This window comes from Muntiacus reevesi, chromosome 8 (assembly GCF_963930625.1).
Source record: "Muntiacus reevesi chromosome 8, mMunRee1.1, whole genome shotgun sequence".
Classification (NCBI taxonomy): Eukaryota; Metazoa; Chordata; class Mammalia; order Artiodactyla; family Cervidae; genus Muntiacus; species Muntiacus reevesi.
Window position 1 is genome coordinate 6,691,624 of NC_089256.1, and position 19,502 is coordinate 6,711,125.

Below are 19,502 nucleotides of genomic sequence, written 5' to 3' on the forward strand. Positions count from 1 at the left end.
GGGTAAATACATGATTGTGTAATCAACAGATTATTTATACAACAGTAGATTAAATGAACTACATCCATCTGCTTCTTAAAAAAAATATTAAATGAAAAAAGCTAAGTGCTAAAGGATACAAACAGTATACCAATTATTGTAAATTATGAAACACAGAATATATGCCATTTACATTACCATACATATGTAGTAAAACTTAAAAACACATGGGAAAGACACAACAAATTAATAATAGTGTTTGTCTATGGAGAAGAAGTTTCCCAGGTAGTGCTAGTGGCAAAGAACCCACCTGCCAGTGCAAGAGACTTAAGAGATGTGGATTCGATCCGTGGGTAGGGAAGATTCCCCAGAGGAGAGCATAGCAACCCACTCCAGTACTCTTGCATGGAGAATCCCATGGACAGCGGAGCCTGGCGGGCTACGATCCACAGGGTCAAAAAGACTCGGACATGATTGAAGTGACTTGGCACGTGCATGCATGTGGAGCAGGAGGTAAGGGACACATCTGTGGGCTACAGCTGATCTTTTTTTTTTTTAATGATAAATTTGAAACAGTTATGGTAAACTTTTAACATCTGTTTTAAATAATGCATTACTTTAATTTTTAAACTCAATAAAAATAATAAATAAAATAATAAAGGTAACAAAAGAATGTGTTTTGAAAAGGAGGAAATTTCCCAAAGCCCCTCAAGGTTTTGGGGGGGGGGAATCTCTTTAATACTTTAATCATAAGCAATAAAAATAGTTAATAATATTGGGGCAGAATAATTTATTGAAACACAAACTTGTATTTATTCTCCCGCCCCATTTAAAAAGCAATAACTAACTCTTGTCTTAGGAGTTCCAGCAGCCCAGAAGGCAAAAGCAGATTGGAAGTGGTGGTCCCTTCAGTCTTTGGACAGAAGCACAAACCTTCTCGGGGCTCACTTAGGCTGGTTGTGCTGGGAATGGGGCGGCAGGAGAAGACCACCTCTGAGTAAGATGGAGAGGAAGAAAGATTATCCTGGTGGAAACGGAGGGGAAGCCGTGGATATGAGCAAAGAGCCGCAGGGAAGGCAGAGAGAAGGGACGAAATGCCACAGAACCTCTGCTGGAGGGACCCATGGGCTGAGCCGCGTGGGTGTTTCCCAGGCCCCCTCAGAGGATGAAAGGCCAAGGATGGAAGTACTCCCTCCCAGCCTCTGCCGTCTCTAAGATCCCAAGACAACAGAGGCTGATAGGCAGATTCCAGGTGCCTAAGAGTTGACAGGACTCAGGTAGGATGAGGCATCACAGTCAAAACAAAGAGGCTTTCAATAACACAAAGAGGGAATTCCTTGGCTGTCCAGCTGTCTGGACTCCACACTCTTGCTGCCGATGGTGTGGGTTCAATCCCTGTTCCGGGAACTAAGAGCCCCCAAGTCATGCGGCCAAAAAATAGAATATAAAGAAATGTGATATTTCTTTCCTACCTGACTTTTTTTTAATGGTAAAAGCCTTGACGGTGTCTCTCTAGAGAAGTGACTAGGATCAGAGGTTCCAGGGCATTTCAGTACCTTCTACTGGTGGCCCCTCCTTCCCTTCTTCACCAGCTGTGATCCTAGCTCCCACCACAGCCCTCCTCTTGGCCTGTTACATCCTATATTCAACTCTCCACTACAGTTGAAAGATCACAAGGTCACTGGAATATATCCCTATGTGAAAAAGTAAATGGCGAAGAAATATAAATTAATTGAAGAGTTTTCTTTCTGGTGTAAAGGAAACCTGGAAAAATATTTTCATCTGTCTGTACTATTTCCAGCAATTCCCTTTTCTGATCACATTTCACCGCATCATTTATTTTGTAAAAAGCAAACATTCATGTTCCATATCAACTTGTTCAGTTTTTCAAATCAGACTTTCTTTAGTTAACAGGAAAGTCCACCAACTCACTAATGTAAGTATAAATTGGGATACCCTGAGTTTGTTAAATATTAGTCTCCTACTCTACATACCAACCTGGATAGCCCTTTGGACAGAGAATTTTTAATAGGTACACTAATTCAAATTTTCCCTGAGCATCCTTCTGGTCTGACAGAACTGAACTCAACTTCCTTATTCATTCTACAAGGGGCAGACATGTTAGGTAAACATTCCTAAAAAGTGATTAATTTGATTGCTAACAGCTAGAATTTTTTAAACCCCAAACTATTTTTTAAAATAGTAGTTATGGTTACTATGAATTAACTTTTTCTCAAATAAGCAAAATAACTTCCTAAGTGCCTGCCTGCACCATCCTAGAAAACATAATTAGACACCATTATGAGGAGTTAAGCCAGGATTAACACCTGGGATGAAGGGGTTTGGCTCCAAGCTGACTCATTTGTGACCTCTCAAAGTGAGGCCTGCCAATCTCCTGCAAAAACAAACAAGACAAAAAATAACAATATTGTTATTGCTATCTTAACATTGGGGCTCTTCCCCCCTTTAGTTTTCCCAAGTCTTAACCATCTCATTACTCCCCACACTACCAAGTTAACATAATTTCTGCCCCTAATTCTCAACCAACAGTTCACTCACCACTTCTGACATGTCCTTAACTCCTTCCCACCTGCCGTAGATATAAGCACCTCTGTCTTTTCCTTGCCTCTTATGTATTATCTACATACATTATTGTGATGGTGATGGATACAATAATACATTCATTATTGTATTCTTGAAAATGTGTTGTCTTGTAACAGTCACATTTTGCTATTTTATTCTTATCTTCCTAACATTGCTGTCTCTTTGCAGGTAAAAGATATATGTTTTCTTCTTTTTGTGTTCCCCATGATCTTATCATATTATATATGTGGGAAGAGATTAGTAAAATTTATTAATAGCAATATTTCCTTTCATAGAGCAGGAATGAAAAAGTGAAAGTGTCAGTTGCTTAGTCGTGTCCAACTCTTTGCAACCCCATAGACTTAAGACTGCCAGGCTCCTCTGTCCATGGAATTCTCCAGGCAGGAATATTGGAGTGGGGTGCCACGCCCTTCCCCAGGGGATCCTCCCAACCCAGAGATCAAACCCAGGTCTCCTGCATTAGCAGGCAGATTCTTTACCATCTGAGCCACCAGGGAAGCCCCAAGAGCAGGGATGGTACTAGGTCAAAAAAGGCCAAACCAAACAATGGTCCATGGGAAATGTGTCACCAACAGATGGGTGAAAAGACTGAGCGGGGGTTTCAGCACCTCAGTAACCAGTCTGTATTCACTCACCTCCTTATTTTGTATTCAACAATGACTTATGAGCACCTGTTCATGGTGCTGAGTATTATAGGCACAAAGATGGCACTGAAATTTTGAACCCAAATGGGTTCAAAGTCTTTCAAAATAATCTTTAGTCAGTCTTTCCCTTAAATCTTGCAAAATAATTTTTGGCAGCTTTTTCCTAGTTCAATTCAGTTGTTCAGTCATGTCCTACTCTTTGCAACTCCATGGACTGCAGTACACCAGGCTTCCCTGTCCATCACCAGCTCCATCAGCAAAGTAGAGAATAACAGAGAGAATCTGGATACATCTTGTCCCCACTCACTGCACGGGTCACCTCCGTGACCAGCCTCAGTTACATTCATCGCAGTTCTGTGTTTCTGTATACCTGGGCATAGAGTTGGGGTTGGCTTCTGAGCATTGAGTGGCTGCTAGAGTTTCCACCAAGATCTTTCTATATCCACTTACTTCAAAGCCCTATTATGAAGCCCCTAGTTGGGGAACTTACATTCATTCAAGTACTCAATGAATACGTATTATTTGACTGGACTAATGAGATTTAAAGATGAATAAGAATCAGTCTCTTCCAAAACAACATTCAATATAATACTGACCAGGTTCAACTATAAACACCTGAGAAGCTTAACTAAACTCAGCTTAACTAAAACTGAGTTTGGGGTAAATGACAAAGTAATCTTATGATTACTTCTCTCTGATAAACAAATTAGAATCAACTCCTAATTCATTTCCTGTTTTAATCCAGATTTAAAGGCACCTCTTATACACAATGTATCACTTCCTGTTGGGGTCATTCAGTATATATCACATATAATCCTGGGTTGGAACTTTCTGGATGAATTGTAGCCAAGGCAATCATAGCATATGGAATAGAATACAAGAAGGCGAAAAGGGTGTGTGTGTGTGTCTGTACACATGCATGTGTATATACACAGCACATGCAAACATATGCATTGGAGAGAAAACAAGAATGAGAGAAAGAGACCAAAGACTTTTGAAGAAAACAAACAGGAGTTCTCAGAGAAGCATTTAGCAGGTGAAGGACTCATGCTGCATCAAAATTCTTTCTTTATTTCTCCTTCTTTATTAAAACAAAGTACAAATCAGAGCTGGGCATGACCCAAATCAAAATACTTATGTAAAAGCATGTGGTGAGTCAACAAGTATTTGGAGTCCAAAAGTGGACTCAGACCCAAAAAAAGCAGATTATACAGAAGGACTTGGAAAAAATAACTTTCCAAAGGACAGACACCAGAAGCTGCTGGCACCACAACTCTGACCTTCAATACTTTGTGTATAGGATTCGGTCATTAGAGCACAGAGGTTCAAACATCATGTGACTTATGCAACTGAATGAGTAGTTGTGAAGTGTTTGTGTTGCCCACTGAATGATTAAATGAGTGTGTAAAAAAATAATAATAATTTGGTCTCTTCTCACAATGCCCTCATCCGAGTTCTCCTCATTATTCCTGACTGAAACCAAGTAAGTGCTGGCTCAGTTCTGAAACCCTAATACTTAGAGTGGGTGCAAGTGCAGAAGTGATAAGGCACTAGCTTAGGCAGAGAGGGACAATATGCAACGCTCATCTCCCATGCTATGCCCTCAGGTCCACCCGGACAGGTGTACTAAAGGACCCGCCATGCCTCCACGGGGTAGACACAGCTCCTCCACTGCAGCCTAAGGGGCAGGGAAAGCTCTGCCCCTCTGTTAGCCAAGGTTAGTCATTTTTTTTAAGTTGAGAAATAGAAAACTACATTAAATGGATAGCTAAAAGAAGGAAAGTTATGACCAACCTAGACAGCATATGAAAAGCAGAGACATTACTTTGTCAAGAAATGTCCGTAGTCAAGGCTATGGTTTTTCCAGTAGTCATGTATGAGTTGGACTATAAAGAAAGCTGAGCACCGAAGAATTGATGCTTTTGAACTGTGGTGTTGGAGAAGACTCTTGAGAGTCCCTTGGACTGCAAGGAGATCCAACCAGGCCATCCTAAAGGAAATGAGTCCTGAATATTCATTGGAAGGACTGATGCTGAAGCTGAAACTCCAATACTTTGGCCACCTGTTGCAAAGAGCTGACTCATTTGAAAAGACCCTGATGCCGGGAAAGATTGAGGTCAGGAGAAGGGGACGACAGAGGACGAGATGGTTGGATGGCATCACCAACTCAGTGGACAAGAGTTTAGGGTAAACTCCAGGAGTTGGTGATGGACAGGGAAGTCTGGTGTGCTGCGGTTCATGGGGTTGCAAAGAGTTGGACACAACTGAATGACTGAACTGAACTGAAAATATACAAAATAGAGTTTATTGATCAAAGCTTAAGTCAAGAATATATATAGGAGATTGTGATTAGAACTACTGGAGGTGTGAAACAAAGGGAAGCCTTAGTCCCCAGTCTTCCTGAAGCTTCAAGCTCTAAATTCAAAATTAAATTAATATAACTAACTTGAAAACTGAGGTCATTATGATCTATGAAGTGGCAATCAGTACTTCTCAGAGCTTACTGGCCAATGAAGCCCCATGACCCCAAGATCAGCAATATCTTTGTTCTGCAAGCCATGGAAATTCTTCCCAGTTAATGAAGTCCAAGATGAGGGGAGAGGTCGCTACAACCTGTATAGGAGGTCCCTATATCTGACTCCCCATTCTCCACCCCTTTTCTTGATGTGTCCATGATGCTAACCGGGGCTTTAAAAGGGAAAGCCAAGGCAGAGCTCCAATGAACTGTTGTCTAGCAAAATCAGGCCCAAAGTTGCCTGATCTTCTGGTGTTTAAAGGGAAGCCAGAAATTCTTTTTTTTTTCCTTCAGAAATCCACATTTTTATGTGAACTTTGATTTTCAAATTTAGCAAACAATTTGAATTATTATAACACCAGGGTTATCAAACTAGAACTCTGGTCTATTAACTTTGGTTCTGCAGCTCCCTAATTTTCAGTTATCCCACTTGGCCCCTCTAAGGGCTGTGTCTCTCTAGAAACACTCCAAACAAATTAGCTCATTCTAAGGGCCAGAGGAAAATATTTAATCCCTTGATGTGTGAAAACACAACCTCAGTTGTGTACCACTCACGACATCCCTGATTCCAAGGAGGGACATTTCCAAGGGTCAGTTCCACTGCGAGAAGAGGGGCCAGCATGTCATGAGCCCATCAATCAGATTCCCAGTCAGGTAACTGGATCTGCCTTCCACCCCAGGATATTTTCTTCTCATTTATTTTTTATATCCCATCAACTCTCCCCCACCCCCACCCTCACTTTAGGACTTCTCTGGCTGAGAAAATTCAATACAAAGTGTTACCCAAGTTCCTATCATATTGTGTTACAATATCAACACTTCAAGTATTATTTTCTTCACATGCTTTGTTTCTTCTCTAGCAACTGTCTCTGAACTTTTGGTAACAGCATTAATTTTATTTTGGGGGTTCTACTCGTTCCCTATAATCTATCCAAGCCATTTGAGCAAAGCTCCAGGTCCTTTTCAGCCACAGTGATTTGGTTTAGGGACAGGCATATCACCTAGTTGGAGCCAACAAGACAGAAGAAAGCTTTTCTGAAACTTTCTATCATGGGAGGCCTACACACTGCCCTGGATCCCTATTGACGAGGATATAGAGGCTAGAGCATCTGTAGCCATTCTGCCTCCATGAAGAAAGAACCCAGGACTGAGAATGAGGCTAAAACCAACACTCAGAAGAAAGCAGAGACAATGAGTAAAGAGAAAACACATCTGGCAGGGCTGAATCTTGAATCCCACCATGCTAAAGCCTTTGTGCTTTTTCCAGCTACTTGAAACTATATTTTAACGCCAATTCAACTGGGTTTCTGTTACTTGCAACAATGAGTCCAAACTGATAACAAAGAGCAATGATATACATAATTTACAAAAAGAAAATGATAAAGGTGGGTGTCATTTCCTCAAAGGATAGATATTTGGACATCCTGAATTAGGAAAGAAATTAACCATAGTTATATTTTCTGAATAGAGTTACACTTAGATAAGAAACATTTTTTCACAACTTGTAATTTACCCCCACCACACCTAATCCCAGAAATTCAGGGCATCAGTTAGTTTACAATTGCTCCCACAGCAATCATCAGCGTTAAGATTATATTCATAGCCTAAATGCCTCCCAGTCTATGGCTTCTTTGTACTATTTTTTCCTTCTCTTTATCCACAAAGGTTTTTTCTACTTCTCTCATAAGTCACTTCTTTTTTTTTTTGGAGGGGGGCTTTTTTTTTTTTTTTTAATATGGAACACTTCACGAATTTGAGTATCATCCTTGCGCAGGGGCCATGCTAATCTTCTCTGTATCGTTCCAATTTTAGTATATGTGCTGCCGAAGCGAGCACTCATAAGTCACTTCTAACTGGAGATGATAAACTAAGTAGTAATATAGTATGAGAAATGACAGATATTTCTGGTATGAGGCAGGGCACGGCAATCTAGCTACAATAAGGAACATTCAAAGTCAACAAATCATTAAAATCAGGAAATTACTAACTCAATGCACGTAGAAGGGAAAAAAACAAGTAATTTACATAATATCTGAGAGAAAAAAAATAAACACACAAGACGTTTGCAGATTTATCCCATGCTTAACCCAAAATAGGTACCCTCAGGCATCAAGTCCCTGTAAGTTAGTGCAATTTCCAAAGGGATACTTAACCCAGACCGCAGTAGGACTCACACTATAATCTGCTGTGTGGAACAGTAATGTGCTTCCAATATACAAAGGGAACAAGAAAGATGCATGGCAGACAGGATTTAGGAATGAATGAGGATGAATAAATAAAACTCTTTATCTATTCTTATAATAGCATTTTTATACATTATCAGATATCATATGGCTTCTCAAGGAAATTGGCCTGAAATAAACTTTGGGTATGAATATTAGAAATGACAGATCTTTCTTTCTTTTCTGTACATAGACCAGATTTAATACTGTTTAAATCATCTAAACCCTTCCTGATTTTTTTTTTTGTCTTCTATCGGTTACTGAGAATTTTCTCATTGTTGTAAATTTCCCAATGTAATTGCAAACTTGTGTCTTTCTCCTTTTTGTTTAATTTTTGCTCTCCCTCTGTGTATGTGTGTGTTAGGTGCATATAAATGTGGAACTGTTATATCCTCTGATGGACTGACCCATTTCTATTAGAAAATGCTAAACTTTAACTTTGCTATTTTGAAATAAATTCAGGCTTACAAAAAGTTGTAAAAATTGTGAAAAGTGTCTCCATATACCTTTTACCCATCTTCCCCAAATGTTAACATTTTATATAAACATAGTACACATCAAATCCAAGAAATTAATGTTGATATGACTAATAAACAACAGACTTTATTAAAATGCTACACTTTAGGACTTCTTGCCTCAAAACTTTCTTTGACAGTACTACAACTTTCTTTGGATTAGTGCTTCTTTCTTTCAATTTTTCTGAATCCCTATATTTAAGACATAGCTCTTATAAGCATTATATTATCAATTTAATAGCAAATATTCAAGCAATTTTTATCTTTAAACAGGAATATTTACTTAACTAAACCTAATGTAATTACTGATGTGTTTAGACATAAGGCTACCACCTTATAATTTGTTTTCTATTTTCCCACCTGTTTTATCTTTCTACCCTTTCTTGATTTCTTTGGAATTAATAGAGTATCTTCTTTTTTTCTAGTTTTCTCCTCTATTAGCTTCTTTATCAAGTCTATTTCCTGCTTTTATCATTGTTTTGGACTTCCAGTTTACAAAAATTTCCTGAGACAACACTATATTGCTGTTTAAAATTACACAAGCTGCCTAATTATCCTCTTTTCCCTGCCATCCCACTCTTGGGCATATATTCAGAGGAAAACATGGTCCAAAAAGATACATGCACCCCAATGTCCATTGCAGCACCACCTGCAACAACCAAGACATGGAAGCAACCTAAATGTCCATCTATAGAGGAACAGATAAAGATGTGGCATGCATATACAACAGGCTATTACTCAGTCATTAATAAGAATGAAATAATGCTATTTGCAGCAACATGAATGGATTGTCATATATGATTATCATATTGAGTGAAGGAAGTCAGAGAAAGAGAAATATCGTACCATATCCCTTATATGCGGAATCTTGAAAGAAATGATACAAATGAACTTATTTACAAAACAGAAACAGACTCACAGACTGAGGATGAATTTATGGTTACCATCAGAGGGTATGGATGGGGGGAAGGTATAATTAGGGAGTTTGGTGTAAACATGTATACACTGCTATATTTAAAATGAATAAACAAGAACTGCTGTATAGCTCAGGGAACTCTGCTCAATATTATGTAATAGCTTAATGGGAAATGAATTTTAAAAAGAATAGATACATGTATATGAGTAAAAAAAAAAGAAAGAAAGAAATTCTAGAGAAGGAAATCATTCCAAAAGTTCATGTTTCCCAGAAAGTATTCCCTCTTGTCCTTTTTGTCCCTCTAAACTACATTCAATTTCCCTCATCAGATTACAGCCTCAACAATTTTGACTAAACCTATGCCTCCAGACTCTACTCTTTCCCTGTGAGCGATTCTTGTTTCCCACTGTATCCTGAGAAGGGCCTTCTTTTTCTCTTGAGGCCTCTTCTTGATGGTCCCATAATTTTCCTTCATGTTACTTCCTATTTCTAAGCACAGCTCAAACTCCACCATGACTTCCTTCATTGCCTTCATTTCATTTTAGCACATGTTTATTGAGAACATCTGTGGTGCTTGAAGTTGTACTAAGTTCTAGAGGCAATCAAATGCTGACTAACACAGGGACCACAGAGAATTTACAATCTAGGAAGGGAGTCAATAAACCATAGCTGACAGCAATGGCAAACGCATGAGACTCCCTCACCCACTGCCAACATGAGTCCAACTGCCAGTTCTTACCCACAGAGCCTGGAGTGCCCTCAGAATCCCCTTTTCAATATGACCCTTCACAAAGCTCCTACGAGCGGGTCAGGCCTCAAAATGAACTGAAAGCCACCTCCACAACCCCAGTACAGGTTGGAATGAAAAAAACAGGAAAGAATCTTCTGGAAGATTCAAGGAAAACTTTACAGAAGAGGCACCATTTGAGACCTTGAAAAATGAATAATTATAGAGAGAAACATGCAAATCCCAGTTAAGGGAGAAAAGTCTTACAAAAGTCTCCCCTCAGGGCACAGGTATGACAAAACAGAATTTTTTTTTAATTTATTTTTAATTGGAGGATAACTGCTTTATAATGTTTTGTTGGTTTTTGTCATACAAAAATGTGTACCAGCCATAAGTATACATATGTCCCCTCTGTCCCTCCCTCTTGTAAACCATAAGTACACATATACCTACTCCCACCCCTCCCCACTCTACCCCTCTAGGTTGTCACAGAGCACTGGGTTGAGCTCACAGCGTTAGATAGCTAGTGGGAAGATGCTATATATTTCACATATGGTAACATGACCTAGCAGCAGCAGCAGCAATATGCATGTTTCAATGCTACTCGCTCAATTCGTCCCAGCCTCTCCTTCCCTTGTTGTGTCTACAAGTCTGTTTTCTATGTCTGCACCTCTGGGAATCCTTAACTAAGTATCTATGTCATATTAGAGAATCTTATCACCATCTAAGTTTTAATTACAGAAGAAATGTAAGATATACCATTGCCTTCAAGAAACTTAAAATTTTCAGGGTGATAAGATGATGCAATACAATGTAAATACTTATTTTAAAAATCCATTTTTAACTCCTTGATGACAATGATGTTGAGTGATCCTATTCAAAAAGTGTCACTCCTTTGAAAGTCTTTAACTTTTCTCTTAGCCCTTTTGCCTATGATAATTTCCTTTTTTTTAATGGTAATTTCCATTTCTGACATTAAAAAAAAAAACCCTGCTATCTTTAAAGATGGCTGCATGCAACACTTTGTATTTGGAACAGACCCACATAGACCAATCTGAAATCTCTTCTTTTTTCCATTCAAGTAAGACAAAAGTCACCTTTTTTGCACCTCAAGAAACAAATTATATTCTTCAAGTCACACTGTCTAGAGAGGACTTTTCTATGACTTCTAGGTCTCTTGGCTTCATGTGTGTTCCCTTACCTACTGACAATAGAAACGTTAACCTATCTGCTTGGCATTGGTGCCAATTAAGGTATTTTGATTGCAAGCAATAAGGGCCTGCACTGGGGGTTGGCTCAAAGAATGGAGAGAGGGTTAAACAAGCAGGCTCTCGAAGGGCTGGTGCCTGGAAGGTCTAAGGAGACCCACAGTAGACACTATGATGTTCCACTTTGGAATGCTAGCTCCAGATGCATCAGCCATCCATGGAGGACAGGCTCATTCCCAGGATGGAGAGTCTGACTGGCAGAGCCCAGGCCTCATGCCCATCCCAGTGATCAGAGGATACCAGGAAAACAAGACCTGCAGCTGTAGAGAATCTCATTTGCCTTCACGCCTCTGTGTTTGCATGAAGCCAAGATAAAAGTTTAAATCTGATTCCAAAGCAAATGCAAGCACTCCTGACAATCTCCTGACCTGAACTAATCTCACGCAATCAAAAACACCTGAAGGTGCTTCTCTGGTGACTCAGGGGTAAAGAACCCACCTGCCAATTCGATCCTTGATCTGGGAAGATCCCACATGTCGGGGAGCAACTAAACCCATGTGCCACAACTACTAAGCCTGCGCTCCAGAGCCTGGGAGCTGCTACTACTGAGCCCATGTGCTGCAACTACAGAAGCTGGCACATCCTAGAGCCCAAGATCTGCAATGAAGAGTCCTGGCTCACCAAGACTAGAGAAAGCCGGCACAGCAACGAAGACCCAGCACAACCAAAACTAAATAAATAAATACAGATTAAGATTGAAGAAGACACCAGAAGGTCATATAAACCTGACTCATAAAATCTCCCCCAAGATCCCCATCTCCAAACAAGACACAGCACTCACACACAACGGAAGTCCCAACAAAGCAAGGGAGACTTGGGCGGTCACAAAGGCCAAGCTCTGTTCTGAGCAGTACACATACTGTCTCATTTAATCCTCATTGCAACAGTATCAGGTTGGTAATATTATAGTCCCCATTTTACAATTAAAGCAATTGAGGCCAAAAGCTTCCCAATAAGTGGCAGAGCTGGGATTCAAACTCAGGGAGTCTGCCAAGTCCAGATCCTTCACTACATATTGCCTTCACAGCAGTAGACTCCATCTATTCCTTCCCATCCCTATATCTCAAGTTATACATCCTGAGGTCTTTTCCTGTTACAAGCTGCCCTTGAACCCTCCTTGTCAGGATAAACTGTTAGGATGAAGTGTGGATACAGGGTGATCTGTCTTGCTAGAAACTCATGGAATGGGTGGAAGGGTTTGAATGAGCTTTGGGGAAGTGATATGAATTATTTCACAACACCTTTTTTTTTTTTTTTTTTTTGTCTCTGGACAAGTACTTTGCTCCTATTTTCCATGTATGACTCAGTCATGGGAAAGTATACACTAGGGAGATAACTGCCTAGATGGTTACAGCCTATATTGCCAAATATCTCATTTAGAATGACTGCCTCAACACCAATATCAAAGTGCTGTCAGAGAAAGGAATCCATGAGTCATTTCCCAGTGCTCTGGAATAAACTGGGCCTTACCTGCTGCTAGTTTATTATTCCTTTTCTCCTGATTCTAGCCAAGAAACTCTATGTAAATAATTCACAGCAACACAGAAATTCCGGTCCAACTTGTGTCCAAGTGAGCAGTGGAGTCCTCCCCAGGGTGCTTCTGTGTCAGCGTCTGAACTTCAACCCCCAAAGCACACACGGCTGGTGCTCGGAACGCACTATAAAGTCTTCATGTTTTATGCAGAAAAATTAAACTAGTATTTTCCAGAATTGACCCTCTGAGGTCCTTTACATTACAACTGGCAGAATCCAACTCTGACATTTCTTTATTAACAAGGAAGGAATTATCATTTATAAGTGTGTGTTTTCAAGGATCCATAGAAGTCTTACCTAAAACCCTAAGTTTCTACAAATTATGAATAAAAATCATTAGTACTGAAAAATATTTTCAAGTGCAAAGGATACCATAAGACAAAAATTCAACTATCAAAATGTAACACGATTTTCTTAAAAAGTACCACTAGAAAACAAATCTATAGTTTTATCATTCTTTTAACAGCCTGTGTGCTGCCAGTGAAGGGTTCTAACAGCCAAACAGAACAAGTTAAAGTCTTTTCCTATTCACAAGAGATGGGTACCCTCACAGTACAACTAGGTATTTGCTCAAGAATTATGACGTTCCTTTGCTATCAGAGAATGGAAGAAAGCAGTACTCACTACCAGCTCAGGAAATTTTCTCACCAGAATCTTGGCACTACAAAAATTAATAACAGCACTATATATTTGCCAAGTATTTTATACTTTCCAAAGTAGATTCACAGTGATCACCTCATTCTTAGACATAAAGAAATCCAGACACAATGAATTTTAATTATTTATAACACTGATAAAATCCAGTCCACACTTCTTACTCCACAGAGAAAGAGCTGGCACTCAGACTGAGGAGTAAAATGTGTTCAGAGTTCCAGACAAGTCATCAGCAATGCTGGATGAGAAGATGTACATCAAATGAGAACTCAAAGGAAAAACCATTAAAGAAAAATACAGTCAAAATTAAGACACACAGGCATTAATGTTTATATGCCATCAGTTATATAGCTTTAGAAATTAACAAGAGCACTATTACTATAAAAGATGCTAAGTATTGATAGTTTAATTAGTCAAAACAAATAAGGACAAAAGAATTTGAAAAAAAAAATTAAGTTGTAGCAACTTCCCTGGCAGTCTAGTGGTTAAGACACCACGTTTTCAAGGCAGGGGGCACAGATTTGACTCCTGGTCAGGGAACTAAGATTCTGCTCGCCTTGTGGTGTGGCCAAAAAAAAATAGGAAAAAAAAATTAACTTGTAAGGGTATAATATTTTCTTCGACCCTCAGAATATACCCTTTGTTTTCTTAAATTAAATCAAAGTCAGCTCTAAGGCCTACTCAGTATCACTTGAGAAGACCAACACCAGTTGTCACATAGATTCTTTTCCACTCTCTTGAGTTATAACAGGACCTCAGAGAATATACGAGAACAGGAACAACAAGAAGAACCCTTGCATCATCAGTAAGCAAGAGAGATGCTTCCTCTTTTAGATTTATGTCATACATTTAAAAGCACAGGCATCGGACATCCTGGTGGTCGAGTGGTTAAGATTCTTCATTTCCAGCAGAAAGTGTGTGGGTTCTCCTGGTTGGGAAACTAAGATCAGATAGGCCACATGATGGAGCCAAGTCCTGGGGCCAAAAGAGAAAAAAAATTTTAAACTAAACTAAAAAAGAAGGAGAAAGTCATTGGCATCCACCCTCCCCGTTACAAGCCAGAAACAGTGACCTTTCCTCCCAGGGTCAGTCCCAGTCACTTGGGACATCTCCTACAGCTGCACTCTCCCCAGCTGTAAGCCTCAAAGTCATCTTGACTCTATAACTCTCTCCCTTCCAAAACTAGTAACTTACCACCAAAACCAAATTCTGGAATATTCCTCTCCACTCCACTGCCTTAGTCAGAAATATGGAGAGGTAGGAAAAAAACAAAGAAATATGGAGAGGTAGGAAAAAAAAAAAAGAAATATGGAGAGGTAGGAAAAAAAAAAAAGAAACATGGAGAGGTAGAGAAGAAAATTTACATTGCACAGTTCAGTTCAGTAGCTCAGTCATGTCTGACTCTTTGAGACCCCACTGACTGCAGCACACCAGGCTTCCCAGTCTATCACCAACTCCTGGAGCTTGCTCAAACTCATGTCCATCAAAGCAGTGATGCCATCAAACTGTCTCATCCTCTATTATCCCCTTCTCCTGCCTTCAATCTTTCCCAACATCAGGGTCCTTTCCAATAAGTCAGTTCTTCATATCAGGTGGCCAAACCATTGGACCTTCAGCTTCAGCACCAGTCCTTCCAATGAATATGCAGGACTGATCTCCTTTAGGATGGACTGATTTGATCTCCTTGCAGTCCAAGGGCCTCTCAAGAGTCTTCTCCAACACCACAGTTCAAAAGCATCAATTTGCACACCACTGGGAAAAACTCTGCTAATTTTCCTTTAATTATCCCATCTGTCCTGAAAACTCCCCTCTGGGAGAAAGCCTCCTTCTCTACCACAACTCCTGAACTGTCCCCTCTCTGGGCTTCAGTCTGCTGTCCTTAGTTTCTAACCCTAATCATCTGGGCTTCAGTCTGCTGTCCTTAGTTTCTAACCCTAATCATTTATCTTACATGGAGCAGTCCAACTCTTTCCTCAGCTTCTACCATGTACAGCCTTTCACCCATCACCCAACACAACTCCCACCTAAGGATCTAACTTCCTTACAAGACAGCAGGGGAATAGCAAGTAACAAAGGAGGACAAGATAGTTAGAGGACAAGCTCCAAATGTGACTGTTTAAGAAAAAATTTTAACTGAGAAATCACTAACCTACTGAAAGATCTTTTTTTTTTCCTTGCACCATATGGCATGCAGGATCTTAGTTCCCCAACCAGGGGTCAAACCCAAGACGCCTGCATTGGGAGCACTGGAGTCTTAACCACTGGACTTCCAGGAAAGTCCCTGAAAATATCTTTTTTAAATGACCATTAAGCTAAATGACTGGCATGACCGACTCAATGGACACGAGATTGAGCTAACTACAGGAGACATTTAAGGACAGGGAAGCCTGGAGTGCTGCAGTCCATGGGGTCGCAGAGAGACACGACTGAACACCACCACCCAAGAGCTAAATGAAAATTAAGCCAAAACAATGAAATTTCATTGTTCTGCCCAGAAATCTAGCACCCATAATTTTAAAAGTATAAGAGTCAGTTAGAGCAATGGTGCCAGGAAACATAAAAACTTGCTATATGGGGTGCAAACCAGACCCCACTGGTGGGGTGCACATTCCCAGTAATCATTCCAGATCCAGGTCAAAGACCATACCCCAGGGGAATCTTCCTCCCTGAGCAGATGTTTTGCTCAGTGATGCCAAAGAAAGTCACTCAACACTCTGGTAAATGCCATTTTGCACATTGTGTTTTCTGTCCACCATAACTCCATCAAGGACTAAGCATTTGGGGATGTAAGAAACAACTTCTGTCAGATCATAGCTGAATACTGACTGTCCAACACACTGCTTACCTATAGTTGGTGTTCAATGAACATTTGCTGTATGAATGTAGTGTAGAAGTGTAGAAGAGTATTAAAATCCTACCAAAATAAAACTAGGGGAATCATTTGCTCAGCAATTTTTCTCCTTTAGCCTCACAGAAATGAACTGGATTCATCTGTCTGCTTACATTCTCTTGAAAAGTGAAGTCGCTCAGTCCTGTCTGACTCCTTGTGACCCCATGAACTGTAGCCTACCAGGCTCCTCCGTCCATGGAATTTTCCAGGCAAGAATACTGGAATGGGTTGCCATTTCCTTCTCCAGGAGATCGTCCTGATCCAGGGATTGAACCTAGGTCTCCCACATTGTAGGAAGACGCTTTACCGTCTGAGCCACCAGGGAAGTCCTATATCCTCTTGAGAAATTGCCATCACAAACCTAGCCAGTACTATTTGTGATGGCAATTACATCACAAATAATACTGGCTAGGTTTTTTATTTTTCCGGCCTAGTTTTATTTCTTATTGATGAAATGATTACACCTTGTATACAATCACACTCATTTTACCTTCCTTCTCTATTATATAAAACTCTCCCAGCTGATTTTAACCAATACTTTAAATTATTTTCAATGAGCAGTCTGTAGAAGACCTGGCTTCTCTAGATTTCTTCAGGTACTGTAAATATATGTAGAAAGAGTTAACATAAAATGACTCTCAAGGACTTCCCTGGTGGTCCAGTGGTTAAGACTTTACCCTTCCAACGCAGGGGTCCCAGGTTCAATCCCTGGTTGGGGAACTAAGATCCCACATGCTGCATGGTGCAGCCAAAAAAATTGTTTTAGGGACCTCCCTGGTGGTCCAGTTGCTAAGACTCCATGCTCCCAATGCAGAGGACCTGAGTTCAATCCCTGGTCAGTGAACCAGATCCCACATGCTGCAACTAACACCTGGTGCAGCCACATAAATAATTTAAAAAAAATTTTTTTTTAATTAAGTTAAAATGACTCTCAGTTCAATTAAACTAAGTAAATCATTTGGGATTGCTCAGTATTCAATACTATGTTAAGCATCATAAGAGATGTAAAAGAAATATTAGATGAATTCTCTGTACTCAAAAAGTTTACATTCATTCATTTGTTCATTCAGCCAATAATTACTGAAGACCAACTATGCACTTTGCCCAATGCTAAGCACTAAGAAAAGCATCAAGACATCAAATCTCTGATCTGGGCATTCCAGGAACTTACACACAAGTCAAGGGGGATGTAAAAAACACAAATAGAAAGTTAAATTGCAATGTTAGTGTTACACATGTAATAAATAGCATTCATCAGGGAAAAGTGTTAAAAACATTATAGATGATGTTAAGATCACTTTTAAGATGTTCCGAGAGATGTCACTAGGTAGATGGCATGGTTGTGGTCTGGACACAAAGAATTAAGAGGGAGAGGTTTATGTGTACCCCAACGATCCAGAAAGTGTTTCAGGGAGAAATGAGAATTGGGGACAGGCAATATGTTATCTCAGGTGCAACAGAGTGAAGTTGATAAATAGTAACTTACCGTTTACATTCCCTCTTCCCATACCCTCCATCATTTCACTACCACCAGGTGGACTTGAAAGGGATTCAAGGTCTTAAAGAAGGGACACCACGTGGACTGCAGATGAAGTGGAGATTCAGACACTTCTGCAGATGGCAGCAGAGAGAGACAGCCACACCCAGGGGCTAAGCAGGAACTGAAGTCTCAGCAGAAGCCAGTGACAGAGAAACACAGCCCTGAACTAAACTCCTTACTCTCATACACATGAAATTTCTGAAAACTGAATACCACCCAGGAAAGACACCTGAGTTCAGTTTTAAGTGACTGAATTTTACCCTGTACAACTAAAAGAGTCTTCCTTTTACGGGTACTGATGACAGAGACAGTGTAGAAAAATAAAAAATATTTCTTACACAACAAAATTTGAGGCTTGGGAATTAAAATTCTGCTACATTCTTCTTTCTCAAGATTACTTTGGCTATTCGTGGTTTTCTGTATTTCCATACAAATTGTGAAATTATTTGTTCTAGTTCTGTGAAAAATACCGTTGGTAGCTTGATAGGGATTGCATTGAATCTATAGATTGCTTTGGGTAGAATAGCCATTTTGACAATATTGATTCTTCCAATCCATGAACATGGTATGTTTCTCCATCTGTTTGTGTCCTCTTTGATTTCTTTCATCAGTGTTTTATAGTTTTCTATGTACAGGTCTTTTGTTTCTTTAGGTAGATATACTCCTAAGTATTTTATTCTTTTTGTTGCAATGGTGAATGGTATTGTTTCCTTAATTTCTCTTTCTGTTTTCTCATTGTTAGTGTATAGAAATGCAAGGGATTTCTGTGTATTAATTTTATATCCTGCAACTTTACTATATTCGTTGATTAGCTCTAGTAATTTTCTGGTAGAGTCTTTAGGGTTTGCTATGTAGAGGATCATGTCATCTGCAAACAGCGAGAGTTTCACTTCTTCTTTTCCTATCTGGATTCCTTTTACTTCTTTTTCTGCTCTGATTGCTGTGGCCAAAACTTCCAAGACTATGTTGAATAGTAGTGGTGAGAGTGGGCACCCCTGTCTTGTTCCTGATTTCAGGGGAAATGCTTTCAATTTTTCACCATTGAGGGTGATGCTTGCTGTGGGTTTGTCATATATAGCTTTTATTATGTTGAGGTATGTTCCCTCTATTCCTGCTTTCTGGAGAGTTTTAATCATAAATGGGTGTTGAATTTTGTCAAAGGCTTTCTCTGCATCTATTGAGATAATCATATGGTTTTTATCTTTCAATTTGTTAATGTGGTGTATTACATTGATTGACTTGCGGATATTAAAGAATCCTTGCATTCCTGGGATAAAGCCCACTTGGTCATGGTGTATGATTTTTTTAATATGCTGTTGGATTCTGTTTGCTAGAATTTTGTTAAGGATTTTTGCATCTATGTTCATCAGTGATATTGGCCTGTAGTTTTCTGGAGGAATCACCCTCCCTGACTTCAGACTCTACTACAAAGCCACAGTTATCAAGACAGTATGGTACTGGCACAAAGACAGAAATATAGATCAATGGAACAGAA

At 39.7% G+C, this 19,502-nt stretch overlaps 1 protein-coding gene and 1 non-coding gene across 3 annotated transcripts in view; both read right to left on the bottom strand.

Annotated features, from left to right (window-relative positions):
• The window catches only part of PLS1 (plastin 1), a 119,928-nt gene that overhangs the window by 61,478 nt on the left and 38,948 nt on the right, over positions 1 to 19,502 (bottom strand). The window contains exon 2 of one of the 2 annotated variants that reach the window (XM_065943712.1): positions 1,536 to 1,673. The exons of the other annotated variant lie outside the window; for it this stretch is intronic. The gene's annotated coding sequence lies outside the window, so the exon portion shown is untranslated. The remainder of the gene's footprint in view (positions 1 to 1,535; positions 1,674 to 19,502) is intronic. 2 annotated transcript variants of the gene reach the window in all.
• Positions 7,472 to 7,578, bottom strand: LOC136173828 (U6 spliceosomal RNA). Its single transcript, XR_010664308.1, has one exon. It is a non-coding gene; the product is annotated as a U6 spliceosomal RNA (small nuclear RNA).